The sequence below is a fragment of the Scylla paramamosain genome, unplaced genomic scaffold, assembly GCF_035594125.1.
Source record: "Scylla paramamosain isolate STU-SP2022 unplaced genomic scaffold, ASM3559412v1 Contig7, whole genome shotgun sequence".
NCBI classification, from domain to species: Eukaryota; Metazoa; Arthropoda; class Malacostraca; order Decapoda; family Portunidae; genus Scylla; species Scylla paramamosain.
The window spans coordinates 435,001-450,000 of record NW_026973672.1 but is presented as its reverse complement, the minus strand read 5'-3'; the positions used below and the strand labels follow the sequence as shown (position 1 = coordinate 450,000).

Here is a 15,000-nt window from a genome sequence, read left to right as displayed (position 1 = left end):
CACCAGGGTGTCAGGGTGTCAGGTATTCACACCCAATTCTTGCTGCATAATTGTGTTTCCGCAGGATTGAATCAAGTTTGTAATCTTGCGTTGTTTAAAAAGTTGAGTTCTCAAATTTTTTTTAAATCTGGCTTCCCCTCCCCATGTGTTAGAATATTGCATGTTTCCAAGGCCACAGGGACACTTAGACGGGTTCTCAAGTGTTTCCTGTCACTAATGCAGAAATGTTGTTAATCTGTCACTGCAACTGTAAAAACACCCTTGAAAACCTGCGTCACTTTAACTAAAGCCTTATAAAAGAATGTTTCTCCTGTCAGTACTGCAGAAATGTTGTTAATGTGTCACTGCAACTGTAAAAACACCCTTGAAAACCCGAGTCACTTCAACTAAAGCCTTTTAAAAGAATGTTTCTCCTGTCAGTACTGCAGAAATGTTGTTAATCTGTCACTGCAACTGTAAAAACACCCTTGAAAACCTGCATCACTTCAACTACAGCCTTTTAAAAGTGTTTCTCCTGTCAGTAATGCAAAAATGTTAATATGTCACTGCAACTGTAAAAACACTCTTGAAAACCCACGTCACTTTAACTAGAGCCTTTTAAAACAATGTTTCTCCTGTCAGTAATGCAGAAATGTTGTTAATCTGTCACTGCAACTGTAAAAACTCCCTTGAAAACCTGCATCATTTCAGCTACAGCCTTTTAAGAGTGTTTCTCCTGTGAGTAATGCAGAAATGTTGATCTGTCACTGTAACCGTAAAAACACCTTTGAAAACCCACATCACTTCAACTCCAGCCTTTTAAAAGAATGTTTCTCCTGTCGGTAATGCAGAAATGTTGCTAATCTGTCACTACAACTGTAAAAACACCCTTGAAAACCCACTTGACTTGAACTAAACACACACACACAAACACACAGCACTAGTACTGCTGTTGCCACACAGATCAGAGGGGGGTTGCTAGAACAAGTGGGGCAAGAGGTCAGTGCTGTGCTTCAAGAGGCAGACCAGCCACAGATGAATGCTTGACTCACCACACTCATCATCAACCTGTGTCCTGTACTTTGTGTATAATATCTTTGAGTCTTGAATCTAATACACTCCTCACTGTTCATTTGTACATGTTGAGCCTCACTACATTCACGCAGGTCGGAACAAAATTAAGTTTGTCCATTTTGTGTCCATTCTTTATTGTGGCCATTGTACAAGATGCAGCATTTGTGTATGTTATGCTGTGTGTGTGTGTGTGTGTGTGTGTGTGTGTGTGTGTGTGTGTGTGTGTGTGTGTGTGTGAGGGGGTCACTTATTGGTGAGGGGCTGTGGGGAGTCACTGTGGGTTTGTAAACATACTGTGGGGGGACATACTGTGGCGCTGTGGCCTGAGGTGAGGTGAGGTGAGGTGAGGAGAGAGAGAGAGAGAGAGAGAGAGAGAGAGAGGGGGGGGAGGCAGCATGAGTGAAACAAAGCAGATGTTGTTGATTGTTGATGATGCAGGGGAGAGGTGTTGTTGTTATTCAGTGTTCTTCATTGCACGAGATGTTGTTGTTGTTGTTATTGATTGGCAACCAAGCCTGGCTGGCATGGGCCTTGTCATGTGGCCCACAGGTAATTCTTAGTGGTCAGTCTATCGGTGAGTACAGCTGAGCGCTGCCTGATTGCACGAGAGGTATTGTTCATAGTTGTTCATTGTAGGTGAGGGAAGACACAGTATGTTGAGGGAAGGCAGCAGCTGTGGAGGAGTGAACAGCTGCACCACTGACAGCAGCAGCAGCAGCAGCAGCACTGCTGAATACTTCTACTACCACTACTAACTACTGCTGATGTTTTTCTCCTTCTCCCAGCACAGCAGCAGACTCGGGTACTGTTACAGCTCTGCTCCCTCCTACAGGACACGTTCCCATCACCTTCACGTCCTGGACACGTGCACAAACTTGTGCCTGGGCAGTCTCACTGCAGCAACTGCCAGTGCTGTGGCTGGGTGGCAGGAGGGAGGGACAAGCTGGCCACCCTCTCTGTCACCACCTGCTGGAGAAAGACCTCCATTATCATCACCTTTTTCCTTTTTTTTTCTTTTTTTTGTTTTCTTTCACAATTTACAAAGAATATTAAGAGAGTTTGTTTTGTTAGTGTTGTGTTTGTTATTAAATGATGTGTTGATTGTGTTGTTGTTGTTTATGTGTTAGTTGTTGTTGTGTTTTGTATGTGTGACTGATGAATAAAGGCAGTCCACACTTACAGGTGTTTGTTTGCACCTCAACTCTACACAACAATAATGGCCTGGATAGATGTATTATTATTATTATTATTATTATTATTATTATTATTATTATTATTATTATTATTATTATTATTAGTGTATAATTACCAGTATATTTCAACAAATGCTGGAACTACTACTACTACTACTACTACTACTACTATACTACTAAAAATATATAATCCAGGAGCTCTACTAGTGCTGGAGGAGGAGGAGGCCCCCGTGACACTGGGTGAGGTAGAAGGTGGATGCCATTTCCTCCTCCTGCTGCTGCTGCTGCTGCTGCTGCTGTAGCTGTTGCAGCTGGTGCTGTGTGGCTCTGAGGGTCCCTCACAGACAATGTGGCACTCACCACACACAGCCCACTAATTATCTCCTCTGCAATAGTGATGAGAGGTTACAATTAAAGTAGGTTACCACTTAAAAGGCTTAGACACACTTAGAAATACTAAAAAAAAGTAAATAAATAATACAAAGAAAGGTTAGGTTAGGTTGGGTTGTGTTAGCACTCAAAATGGCAACAAAAATACAGTTTGATTGGATTTGGGAAGAGGAAGAAAAAGAACAACAGGCAAATATAAAATGAGAGAGAGAGAGAGAGAGAGAGAGAGAGAGAGAGAGAGAGAGAGAGAGAGAGAGAGAGAGAGAGAGAGAGAGAGAGAGAGAGAGAGAGAGAGAGAGAGAAAGTAGGTGAGTAAAATAGCAGGTGTAACAATAATGAAGTGCCTCCCTCCTTGACTTGGGACAGTGAAGGTGGTAACAGGCCCTGCCACCATCTCAAACCACCACCTTTCATCACCACTTGTTACTTTCAAGCCACCAGCGCATACGCATTACCTTCATTCCCTATTAAGTTGAACACCTAAATACTACTAATGCCACCACCACCTCCACCACCACACATCAGTCAATTAATGAATAAAACCAATACTTCCCGTTCTTGTAGTTTTCATATGTAATGAAACAATGGAGGCAGGAATCACGTCGGCAGACAGACACAGATTGCTCTCTCCACCAGTCCCCCATCAACAGATTGACTGACTGAAAGACAGACAGACAGACACACAGGCTGCTCTCTCCACCAGTCCCCCATCAACAGATTGACTGACTGAAAGACAGACAGACACAGATTGCTCTCTCCACCAGTCCCCCATCAACAGATTGACTGACTGAAAGACAGACAGACAGACACACAGGCTGCTCTCTCCACCAGTCCCCCATCAACAGATTGACTGACTGAAAGACAGACAGACACAGATTGCTCTCTCCACCAGTCCCCCATCAACAGATTGACTGACTGAAAGACAGACAGACAGACAGACACAGATTGCTCTCTCCACCAGTCCCCCATCAACAGATTGACTGACTGAAAGACAGACAGACAGACACAGGCTGCTCTCTCCACCAGTCCCCCATCAACAGATTGACTGACTGAAAGACAGACAGACAGACACAGGCTGCTCTCTCCACCAGTCCTCCATCAACAGACTGACTGTTTGATTGATTGAAAGACGGACAGACAGACAGCCTGCTCGTATTTATTTGCTCAACTTCTCAACTTACTTAACTACAATCTCAGTCATCTAATTTTCATTATCAAAGAGTCAATAACGTTAAAATTTAGCCTCATTTACTAATATTATTACTCTCTCTCTCTCTCTCTCTCTCTCTCTCTCTCTCTCTCTCTCTCTCTCTCTCTCTCTCTCTCTCGCTGATGTCACATCACACAGGTCATTATATAGATGGAGTTGTTTAAATAAACACTCATTTCCCAATAGAATTAATTTTGTATTGTAAGTTTACATCAATAGTGCAATAATAGTGATCAAAAGCACAGATTTCTGCCTTTCATTACGTGGAGCTTCGATCTCAAATAAAAACCATTATATATTAAATCAGATAAGGTAACAGCCACCTGGAACACGAGGAGCAGGGGAGAGCAGGCGAGGAAGAGTGGGGAGAGGGTGGCGGGCAGGGGAGGAAGGGAGCGGGATGAGGGGAGGGGAGAGAAGGAAGGTCTGAAACAGGGAGGTGAAACAAGTGAACGAGTGACAGCAGTTTGCTAGTTACAGGAGTATACACACACACACACACACACACGAACATCTCCCTATAAACCTTGACAACCGTAGCATCACCACCACCACCACCACCCCAGCCCTCAACCGCACCCAGCAACCACAACACCGTTAAGTCCGATATCCCTACCACTATTACACAACCACCACCATCCCCAACAATCACAACCACTTTCACCACAAGCCAGTCACTTCCACCATCACTACCAACACTCTTCCACCAACATTCCACCCCCCCACCGCAACTACCACCACCATCACCCTAGTTAGGCAACCACTTCCATCCTCTACAACCACACACATACCAAACACCACCACAACCACCACCTTGACCCAGTCACGTCTGCCATAGCCAGCTCCACCTCCCCCTTCCACCATCCTACTCTCCACATCTCTCTTCCACTATCCACTCCTCCCTATCTACCACCAGGCCATACTCACATCCACCTCTCCCTTCACACCGCACTCCACCACAACACGCCCGCTGAGAAAAGATGCAACACCACCTCACCGCTGCAACACAACCGGAGACCCGTCACATCATGTCAGCGGGCGCAGGGCGAATGGCTGAGGAGACGGCGAGGAGAGTATCACGTGACTTGAATACTTGGTGCTGATTGGTCGAGGCTGTGCTGAGGTAATTGTCACTCAGAACAGAGCCGCACTCATAATACTGCTTGTAGTGATAAAAAAAGAAAAAAAAATTGAATCACGGTTATATTAGCAGTAGAAGACACCAATACACCGTGAGGCAAGAAGTAAGAACAAATGAAAGATACATCAGTTTTACGAAGAGTAAGAAAGAAAACGGAAAAAAATAGAACGCTCTGATTGGCTGACGGGAAGCAGGCCATCACTACAGCTTTCGTATTTATTGAGGCTTATATAGACTTTAAGTAGTGACTTGAGACTAATAAAATAACGTAATACATGTAGTGAGGATGTTTTTACCAATGAGAGACAGGCTAATGCTACGAAAAAAAAAAAAAAAAGAAAGATACATTAGAGTCATTGGGGGAATGTCGTAAGGCAGTCTCAGGTATCATAAATGCACTTGTTTTTCATGAAGACAGGTTAAGTGCCTGTATTCTGAAAAGCTTTGCTCTCACACCAGACTCTTTTCAAAGGCCACAATGATGATCACACGGGTTTTCAAGACTGCTTTTCCCTTTGATGGTGTAAAACCTTACCAATCTGTCACGAGGACCGAAGAAACATCCTTAAAACCCGTGTAATTTGTACTACAGCCTCTTGAAAGTATTCGGATGCGGGCAGAAATGTTTCCGGATACTGTGTAGGGTCTCTATAGACATCTGTTGTGTTTTGCTTTACTCTGCGATAAATTAACGTGTAAGTTGTGTGATGCGGGAACAGCTAGCCTGGGTGGACCTCCCCTCCTTTCTTGTTCCTCGGCTCGCTACGTACTGGGGTGGCGCCGCGCGGCACTAAGTGATCCAAGCCTTACAGGAAACACTTAGCAAATGACTGATTACATTTTTGTATGTGTCAGTGAAAGAAATGTACAGACACGCGTAACACAACAATACAGGGCTTGTTATCATTATACAATTAACATTTCTCATCATCTTCATTGTATTCATTATGCACATCACTCTCATCATTATTATTATCACCCTCCTCCTCCTCCTCTTCCTCCTCTTTCTCCTCCTCCTCATCATCATCATTCTCATCTCCATCATCATCACCACCATTATCATCATCATCATCACCATCATTCTCATCACCATCTTCACGAGGTCATCACCATTCTTTCTCGTCCTTCTGGCAATGATGACCCTAACGACTACACTGAGAAATGGCCTTCATCATCGCAGCCATTATCATCATTAATACCATCAGCATCATTATCACCACCTCTCACCACTATTGTCATCATTGTCATCACCATCAAAAAAAAAAAAAAAAAATAGGACAAAATTTTGTAAGGAATATACTTGTAAATGATTGAATGAAGTAAACTCCAATCCCTCCTCAGGATCCCTCTTAGCGAAGGTGCCTCTGGCGTTTTGCCTCTGTTGGTGGGGGGACCTGAGGAGGTATTTTGCTGATTTTCCTTGGAATGACTACTGCCTCCGTGTCAGAGACCCGTCTTTGTGTGCAGAGCGTATAACAGAGGTGATAGTGTCTGGCATGGAGGCGTACATTCCTCACTCTTTTTCTCGACCTAAACCTTCCAAACCTTGGTTTTAACACAGCTTGTTCTGGTGCTGTACATGATAGAGAGGTGGCCCACAAAAGGTACTTAAACCTTATATCACCAGAATCTCATGCACTTTATATTTCTGCCTGGAACCATGCCAAGTCTGTTCTCCAACTAGCCAAAAACTCCTTCATCAACAGAAAGTGTCAAAACCTTTCAAGATCTAACTCCCCTCGTGACTTCTGGCATCTAGCCAAAAATATCTCCAATAACTTTGTTTCTTCTTTCCTTCCTTTATTTCAACCAGATGGCACCACTGCTATCACATCTATCTCTAAAGCTGAACTCTTCGCTCAAACCTTTGCTAAAAATTCTACCTTGGACGATTCTGGGCTTGTTCCTCCCTCTCCTCCACCATCTGACTACTTCATGCTACCTATTAAAATTCTTCGCAATGATGTTTTCCATGCCCTCGCTGGCCTAAACCCTCGGAAGGCTTATGGACCTGATGGGGTCCCTCCTATTGTTCTCCGAAACTGTGCCTCCGTGCTTGCACCTTGCCTAGTCAAACTACTGTATACAATTAAAATTTAAGGGAAGCTCGCTACGCCACCACCAACACAAGGTGCTCAGTTGTCTGTGTCTGTGTCAACGTTCTCTAACCTAACCTAACTCTCTGGAGAAGCTTTATTGGTCCCTTTGACATGGGAGAGAGAGAGAGAGAGAGAGAGAGAGAGAGAGAGAGAGAGAGAGAGAGAGAGTGTGTGTGTGTGTGTGTGTTTGTACTACGCCTTAACAGAGAACGCCAATCAGGGAAGGGGGCAATTTGGAGGGTGAGTTTAAGTAGGGATTGATAGTTTTCTATAGGGTAACCTTTCCTTGTGGTGCCTCGATCGCCTCTCAGCAGACTCTCCCTTTTTTGTTGCTTTTTCCGCCCCCTCCTCTACATCCCCGTTAATTCCCTTTAGTCCCAGGCTGCCTTCACGCAGAGATGCTCATGGCCTTCTTCCTTTAGCGGCGGTGTTCAGTGTTCACTGTGGTCACGTGCGTCAGGAATTACATACGTGAGGCAGTAGACCTTGACTTGAGCAGCCACCACCCGCCATGATGTTGGTGGGAGGGGCGGGGCGCCTTTCCCACACTCGCCCCGCACCCGCCTTGCTGCCAATCAGCCCTTTGTCTTTCCCAGCCGTTGGCGGCGCCGCACGCCAGTCAGGGAGGAGCCTCGGCCAGGCTGGCATATCACGTGGCGGCGGGCTTCCCTGCTCACGCTGTCACCCAATGGAGGAGCGAAGAGAGGCAGCCGGAGGAGGAGGAGGAGGGTGATGTGTTGCTACAAGCTCATGTTGCTTCTGACAATAAATTTGGTGTCGCATGTGTCAGAATTCACACAGGCCTGAATTATTGCTTCATAAGTTCTGAAGGGACGCGGAACTCGTGAAATATGGCGATGAAAAACTGCAACACATCACAGCTGACGCACGCACGCGGAACATTTATTGAGTGTGGCGGAATGAGGGAAGCAACAAAACGCTATACAAGTACAAACATGGACAAAAGTCGAGACACTCTGTTCTCTGTTCCGTAAGGAGGCTGTCAGCAGACCACACTTCAAATTGAGGAAAAGTTAAACACAATGGAAATGAGTGCAAAATGTTACACTTTCGACCACGCCTGTACTTGGTAGAGGGTCTGTGTCAAGGCATGTACAGCTACTGACACACTAAATTAAAAGATTACGCACCGGGCAAGGTTGTGAGTCCTCTGAACAAGGCGCCAAAAGTGTACAATGGTTAACGTGAATGCAAGAGCTGTTGGTTAGAGAAATTTATGGGTAGGAATGCTAGGAAGATATAGACAAACATGTGAACTGTTCATGTTGACAAGTAGTTGGGTTTAGGAAGGGGGATAAAAACCCAGGGAGGAGTTAGGATTCTTTTAATCTCTAACGTTTCGGCTGAATAGCCATCCTCAGAGAGACTGATTTACATGAGTGAAAACACACTATTTATAGCAACATACAAAATTTTCTCATTTGACATTCGTACAGAGTATTGCCATCCTGGCGTGTACCTCACTTAATTTTATTTTCCTAGTCAGGTGGCATTGTCCGCCTACGTGACGAGCCTTTACTGGGGATTTTCCTTGTACCTGACCTGAGGGCCAATCTGGCGGAATTACCCGCCCACCTGATAAAACCTTCTCTGTGGTTAATGACTTCCCTAGTTGTTATGAGGGCTGCCTCTATAGCTTTTCTCATTCTTTTCTTCAATCCAACTGTAATTTCTTTAGCCTCTTCCCATTTTGGTAGGTGTTTACATTTTTCTATGTGCAATACAAGGGAGTCAAATCTGGTGTGATTATTGGTTTTTACTTAACTCCTCCCTGGGTTTTTATCCTCCTTCCTAAACCCATAGACAAACATGTTTTATACAGAGACAGCCACTGATAAGTCTACAGGCAGGCTTCGTGCAGTTTCCTATATAGTCTTATGCAGTAGAATGAGTACTGGTGGTTGGTGAGGTCTGGTTGTGTGTTGAGGCATTTGGGCAGACTGAAGCCATCAAGTATTTGGTGGCACTGATTGGGAAGGGACGGAAGGGTTCGAGGGAAGGTGAAAGGGTAGCAGAAAGAAGAAAAACAAAAGGGAAAGGCAGTTACTGTTTTACGGCATCATGCAAGGCTGAAAACGTTGTGTGCGGGAAGACATTTGAAGAGAAGTATAGTTTTACAGTAACATTTGTATATTTGCTGTGTTTGAAAAATTCCAGTTTGATGGTAATAGGACTAGCGTGTTCAGTTCACACCCATCACCCGATTCCAAGAGATGACGGGCTCGAATCCCAGGCAGAGAGGAGATAGATTATGTTTACCTGCTGTCACGCCGCAGTCTGTGTTCACCTGGGAAGAAACTCGTCATGCAAACCACTGAAGCCGCAAATATATGCTACAGTCTCTCTTTGTTATCTCTAATATATATACTGTTCTCTACACTTTTTTTTTTTCTCATTTAACTTGACTCTATTTTCCTTGATGACATCGTTTCTTGTATTCCCTTTACTGTTACATTTAATTTACCTATTATTATTATTATTATTATTATTATTATTATTATTATTATTATTATTATTAATATTACTATTATTAATATATTTTTTGACGTGCGGGTCTCCTGCTCTATCAGGGGCAAGGACGGTGGCCTGCTAAAGAAGGAGTCTGATTTTCGCACAAACATATTATAACAATAACAAAAACAACAGCTTCCATAACAGCGTGCTAAAAGTAGTGGAGATAAGACACTGAGATACCCTGACTTAGATACAGTGTTCCTTGCACATGCGCCTCTCTTCCCCCACGGCTTCCCTGCCATTACGCCCTCTACCCTCCTCCCGCTGTACCATTAATCATCCCGTGTTGGTATTACATAGATTAACGCTCCGCCGAATTTGCTAACTGTATAGATATAACCCTACTTAAGACTCCCGCCACGTTACCATGCTGATTCCCTCCCTCGTACGTGGCTCCCATCGCGTGATGCTCCGCGTCTTATGATCTACTTATCTATTTTTATAAAGTGTGATAATGTGTGCACAGGTTTACACGAGACACTCTTGTTTTCGAGTGATTCTTGGACCTGACCTAACCTAATCTAATCTATCCTAGCCAAACTAAACTTAAAGAAAACAAAAGAAAACCAAATCTAACCTAACCTAACTTGACCGACTCAAGCCCAAACCAACCTAACCTAGTCTCACTCAACTTGACCAAACCTAACCAAACCTAACCAAAACGAACCTAATCTAACTTAATCTAACTTGACCAAACCAACCAAACTCAACCAAACACAACGAAACCTAACCTGAGAGAACTTAATGTACCCTAACCCTACCTAAGCCTAGCCAAGTCAAACTAAACCACACACACACACACACACACACACACACACACACACACACACACACACTGTTCATTAGCGTAAAGAATAGGCCCGTACATAAATGATACGGGCTGAACTATACGGTATGACATATTAAAGAGAGAGAGAGAGAGAGAGAGGAGAGAGAGAGATGAGAGAGAGAGAGAGAGAGAGAGAGAGAGGAGAGAGAGAGAGAGAGAGAGAGGTAGAAAATATACCTAAACTTTAAACAAGAAAGAAAAAGAACAGTTTATCGAAATACCAGACACTTTTTGTAAGGAGCGTGGTGAGAAGAGGAGAGTCCATGACGACAATAAGATACATTATACTGATCACAAGGACTCCGAGGGTCAAGGCCAGAGAGACCAGGCAGAATATTACCAGGAATAGTGGCAGCATTCTGAAACACTTCGTTGTCTCAGCAGGACTTGCCGAGAGAAAAAGCCACGCTGCCCACAAGGCTTCCGAGAGTCAAGGCCAGAGAGAGCGGGGTAAAACAACAGCAAAAAAAGTTACTGCGTTCTGTATCACTTTGTTCTCTCATCGCGGGCGATCACTGGCCACGGAAACTTAGTCGAATTCTCATGGGTATTTTTTTTTTCATTGATGATACAGACTGCTTGTTGAAAGATCACTTGAATCATAAAAACATCCTTGGTGTCCACAACAGTTTTCATCAGACTCTGTGGAAAATTAATCGTAGTGGAGTACAGAGGTGTTTAAGAACGCTGCTCCAGGAATATATTTAATGAAAGAGTAAGGATGTATTGAATAAAAATTAAGAAAACTAGAATTGTCCTATGTTTAATTTCTCAAAGATCTGATAGGCAAGTTTAAAGTTAACAGACAAGAAGTGAATGAAAAGTGTAATCTGATAGGGAGAAAATACTAAGGGATGTAAGCTTTCCCAGTCATGTGGAAAAAGAGAGTAAAGAAACAAATTAATGAAAAAGAAAAAAAAAAAAAACTGTTGTAGATGTCGTTGGTTTGGCGTCACACATCACAAAGGATTTATTGACAAGATTTTCATTACTGGCTGGTGGTAAATACTGTGACAGTCGATGACGTGTATTCTAACCAACAGAGAGTGTGTCCTAATGCTTTCCACTTCAGAAATTAAATAGTCAGTGGAGACGTAGAGACAAATTCCCTTGGTTATACTTTTTTTTTTTTTTTGCTAGATGTGGAGGTGGACACTAAAATAATACAGTCAGTAGAAGAGAAGAGATAAATTGATTGGGTTAGTCTCTTTTCGCCGCTGTTAGTAAGGATGGTGGTAGACAATGAAATTAAATAGTCAGTAGAGCTGTAGAGAGAAACTGCGTTGGTTACATTTTTACTGCTGTTAGACGTGGTGGTGGTTATGGTGGTGGTGGTGGTGGTTGTAGTGGACAGTGAAATCCATTACGAGAGACTGGTAATAATCTGGTTATAGTTATATTCGAGCTGCGGGTATATATATATATATAGATAGATAGATAGACATATAGATAGATAGGTAGATAAATAAATAGATGGAAATATATTGATAAAAACAAGATAGAGCTGAATAGATATTGAAATAGATGGTTATAAGAATTGACAGATAGAGAGGTAGATAGAAAGACTGATAGATATAGATAGATAGTACAGAGATTAACAGAGATAGATACACACATAAATACGAAACAACGACAACAAAATACTGCTTCATCAAAACACTCCATGGACTGCTTCGTTTTAACTGCTTCATTCACGGCTCTCCCCAGCTCGCCCTCCCCTTCCCTTTCTCTCGACTCGCTCCTCTCAAACCTTTCCTCTCCTCCTTCTCCTCCTTCCCACTACTCCTTACCCTCCAGTCCTTCACCTCCTTTCCCTCCTCCTCCTCCCTTCATCCCTAATCATTCCCCTACCTTCCCTACCCCGTCCTCCTCCTCCCGACCTTTCCCTCTCCTCCTTTGCCTTCTCCTGGCGACCCTACTTGATTTTTTTCCCGTTCCCTCCTACTCTTTCTCTCCCTTCCCTTTCCTTCCCCCTCCTCTTCCACACCAGTCTTTCCCTCCTTCCTTCCCTAGTATTCAACTCCCCTCCTACCCATCCCTTCTCAGTGTCTCCTCCCCTTCCTTCTTCCTCTTCAGTTCCTCTTTCACTTCCCTCCTTAACCCTAAACTCCCAGACTCTTCCTACCCTTCTCCTCCTCTCTCCTCAGCGCTTCATCCTCCTTCACCCCCTCCGTCCCAGCGTCTCCTTCCCCTTCCCTCCCCCGGCGCGGCTTTTCATATCATTTTTTTTTGTTCACCTACCAGCATTTTTCTCCCTTTTATTTTATTCCTGCATTTATTTAGCCTCTTTCTCTATCATCTTCGTTATTTTTATTTTTTTTACCTTGTTCTTTTTTCTTTACTTCCACCATCTTTTGTCTCTCTTATTCTCATATCTACAATTATTTCTCTTCTTCCATTATTCTCTCTCTCGTGTTCTTCCTTTTTTTTTTTTTTATCTCGCACCATTCTCTCTCTCTCTCTCTCTCTCTCTCTCTCTCTCTCTCTCTTGATTTATTTTATTTTAAATATCTCCTTCTTCTGTCATTTTCTTCATCTTCTCCCCTTTTCCTCCCTCTATATTTCAGTTTACCTCTTATCTTTCTTCCTCTCTCTCATTCTCATTCTTCCATTTAACTATATCTTCTTTTATTTTTCTCTATTATACGTTTCTCTTTTATTTTCATCGTGTTTGCCTTTTCCTCTATCTTTACTAATCCTTTTCCTTTATTCTTTTTATCCTTTCATCATTTCGTCTCCCGCATCACCCTCTTCTTTATCAATTTTATTTATTATTTACTTTTGTTACTCTTATTCCTGTTTTTCTTCTGTCTCGAATCTTTATCTTTGTCTTTTGCTTCACTTATCTCTCTCCACCATTTTCATGTTCCTCTTCCTTTACTTTCCATCAGCATCTCTCTTCTTTCCAAATCATTCATTTATTTGGTTAGTTTAGTTAGTTAGTTATTCATTTACTTATTTCTACTTATTTTTACCTTCCTTTTCATTTTGTCTTCTCTATTCCTAAGTTCTATTTTCTCCCTACGTCTCCTTCCTTTATTCTGTTTTCGTCTCCTTACCTCAATCCTCCCCCTCCTCCAGTTCTTCCACGAATCTCTCTCTCTCTCTCTCTCTCTCTCTCTCTCTCTCTCTCTCTCTCTCTCCTCTCTCTCTCTCTCTCTCTCTCTCTCTCTCTCTCTCATCTTACCTCCCTTCCTACTCTCTCTCTCTCCTCCCCCTCCTCCTCCTCCTTGCATCACCTCGTTCCCATCTTTACCAATGTGTTATTTTCGTCCTTCCATGTTTGGTATGAAGTGCGTTTTCTCTATTACGTTCCTTATTTTCTTTGGTTACCCCTTACGTACCGCTGATGGTCGCTCCCGTTTTCTTTCCCTAAATGCAGATAGTTTTCTTTCCTCTTTTTAACATTTTTTTCCTAGCATTTATTTTCTTCCTTTCTTCCATTTTTTTTTTCTTGTGCATTATTCGGAGTTTGCATCTGAGGCAGGCGTGTTTTCATGAAACAAGGAGAAGAGAGAAAGGAGGAAGGAAGGGAGCGAAGTAGGAGGAGAGGGGAATATTAAGGAGGGGGGGGGGGAGGAGGAGGAGGAGGAGGAGGGAACACAATGAAAACAGAGCGAAGGCAAGAGATGAATGGATGGGTGAAAACAGGAAAGGGAAGGAGGAAATAAAAGTGAAAGGGAGGAGGAGAAGAACGAGGAAGATAAAGAAAAAAAATAAGAATAGGGGAAGAAGAAATATCAAGAAGAGGAGGAGGAGGAGAAGGAGGAATTAAAATGAGACGAGGGAAGACAGAGGAGAGTGACAAGAAGTACAATCTTCAAAACCCTCCACGTGGAAGTATTGTTGCTTTTATTGCTTGCAACAGAGTGGGGTAAGCGCGCGCGTGCACACACACACACACACACACACACACACACACACACACACACACACACACACACACACACACACACACACACGTACACACACACACAAACACACACACAGGTCAACGATTTTTAGCTCAAGTATAACAGAATTCTACATTATTTTTTCTCTACTTTTAGTACTTTACGTATTAGTTAAAGAGAGAGAGAGAGAGAGAGAGAGAGAGAGAGAGAGAGAGAGAGAGAGGAGAGGGAGAGAGAGAGAAGGAGAGAGAGAGAGAGAGAGAGAGAGAGAGAGAGAGAGAGAGAGAGAGAGCGCATGTATGTCTAAAATACACCACACACACACACACACACACACACACACACACACACGAATCATTAGCTTAACATAATCATAAAGCAAAAACAACCATTAATCGCAATCACAAAATAAAATAAAAATTTAGAGTTGAACAACGACGAAAACAACGAAAAATAATCAATTCAACCTCTGCATCTGAAAAAAAAAAAAAATAAATAAATAGTCCTCACAAGATTTATAAAGTACAAATATCTCTTATGTGACAAAGCAAGATTAAATGTGCAGGAGAGGAAAAATAGCAAGAGATAGGAAGAAATTGGTTCTCAAATAGAGTGGTAGATGAGTGGAACGGACTCAGTAATCATGTTGTTAGTGCT

The 15,000-nt window shown here is 42.9% G+C and overlaps 2 long non-coding RNA genes across 6 annotated transcripts in view; one reads left to right on the top strand and one right to left on the bottom strand.

Moving 5' to 3' along the window:
• LOC135096768 (uncharacterized) overlaps positions 1 to 1,976 on the top strand; it is a 22,342-nt gene extending 20,366 nt beyond the window's left edge. For all 3 annotated transcript variants that reach the window (XR_010264992.1, XR_010264993.1, XR_010264991.1), the window contains one exon: positions 1,839 to 1,976. This is a non-coding gene — a long non-coding RNA (uncharacterized LOC135096768). The remainder of the gene's footprint in view (positions 1 to 1,838) is intronic.
• The window catches only part of LOC135096769 (uncharacterized), a 58,811-nt gene continuing 45,041 nt past the window's right edge, over positions 1,231 to 15,000 (bottom strand). The window contains exons 1-3 of one of the 3 annotated variants that reach the window (XR_010264994.1): positions 4,774 to 5,096; positions 2,451 to 2,632; positions 1,231 to 2,022 (exon numbers count right to left, since the gene is read on the bottom strand). This is a non-coding gene — a long non-coding RNA (uncharacterized LOC135096769). Of the gene's footprint in view, positions 2,023 to 2,450; positions 2,633 to 4,773; positions 5,097 to 15,000 lie in introns of those variants that run through there. The other 2 variants (XR_010264996.1, XR_010264995.1) reach the window with 2 other exon arrangements.